This window comes from Scyliorhinus torazame, unplaced genomic scaffold (assembly GCF_047496885.1).
Source record: "Scyliorhinus torazame isolate Kashiwa2021f unplaced genomic scaffold, sScyTor2.1 scaffold_113, whole genome shotgun sequence".
Lineage (NCBI taxonomy): Eukaryota > Metazoa > Chordata > Chondrichthyes > Carcharhiniformes > Scyliorhinidae > Scyliorhinus > Scyliorhinus torazame.
In genome coordinates, this window is record NW_027307840.1 from 194,280 (window position 1) to 195,907 (window position 1,628).

Sequence of the window (1,628 nt, forward strand, 5' to 3'; positions counted from 1 at the left end):
GAGGGACACAGAGAGCGAGGGACACAGACAGTTTGGGACACAAAGAGCGAGGGACACAGAGTGAGTGAGGGACACAGAGAGTGAGGATCACAGAGAGCGAGGGACACAAAGAATGAGGGACACAGATAGCGCGAGGGACACAGAGAGCGCGAGGGACACAGAGAGCGCGATGGACACAGAGAGCGAGGGACACAGAGCGATGGACAGAGAGAGAGGGACAGAGAGGGACACAGCGAGTGAGAGTGGGACAGAGAGAGAGAGGGACAAAGCGAGAGAGACAAAGAGAGGAGGACACGTTGGGGGAGAGGAACACAGAGAGCGAGGGACACAGAGAGAGGGAGGGACACAGCGAGAATGAGGGACACAGCGAGAGTGAGGGACACAGAGAGCGAGGGACACAGAGAGAGGGAGGGACACACAGAGAGCGAGGGACACACAGAGAGCGGGGGACACAGAGAGAGGGAGGGACAGAGAGAGAGCGAGGGACACAGAGAGCGAGGGACACAGAGAGAGCGAGGGACACACAGAGAGCGAGGGTCACAGAGAGCACGAGCGACACACAGAAAGGTAGGGACACAGACAGAGCGAGGGTCACAGACCGAGGGACTCAGACAGAGCGAGGGACTCAGAGTGAGCGAGTGACACACAGAAAGGGAGGGACACAGAGAGAGTGAGGGACACAGAGAGAGCGAGGCACACAGAGAGCGCGAGGGATACAGAGAGCGAGGGACACAGAGAGCGAGGGACACAGAGAGAGAGCGAGGGACACAGACAGAGCCAGGGACACAGAGAGAGCCAGGGACACAGAGAGCGAGGGTACCACACAGAGAGAGCGAGGGACACAGAGACTGAGGGACACAGAGAGCACGAGGGACACAGAGAGACAGTGAGGGACACAGAGAGTGAGGAACACAGAGAGCGAGGGACACAGAGAGAGCGAGGGACACAGAGTGAGTGAGGGACACAGAGAGTGAGGGACACAGAGAGCGAGGGACACAGAGAGCGAGGGACACAGAGAGCGCGTGGGACACAGAGAGCGCGAGGGACACAGAGAGCCCGAGGGACACAGAGAGCGAGGAACACAGAGCGATGGACAGAGAGAGAGGGACAGAGAGGGACACAGCGAGTGAGAGTGGGACAGAGAGAGAGAGGGACACAGCGAGAGAGACAAAGAGAGGGGGACATGTAGGGGGAGAGGCTCACAGAGAGCGAGGGACACAGAGAGAGCGAGGGACACAGCGAGAATGAGGGACACATCGAGAGTGAGGGACACAGAGAGCGAGGGACACAGAGAGAGCGAGGGACACACAGAGTGCAAGGGACACAGAGAGAGCGAGGGGCACACAGAGAGCGAGGGACACAGAGAGAGCGAGGGGCAGAGAGAGAGCGAGGTACACAGAGAGCGAGGGACGCAGAGATAGTGAGGGACACACAGAGAGCGAGGGACACAGAGAGCGAGGGACACAGGGAGCGCGAGCGACACAGAGAGCGCGAGGGACACAGAGAGCGCGAGCGACACAGAGAGCGCGAGGGACACAGAGAGCGCGAGGGTCAGAGAGAGAGTGGGGGACACAGAGAGAGCGAGGGACACAGAGAGCGAGGGACACAGGGAGAGTGAGGGACACACA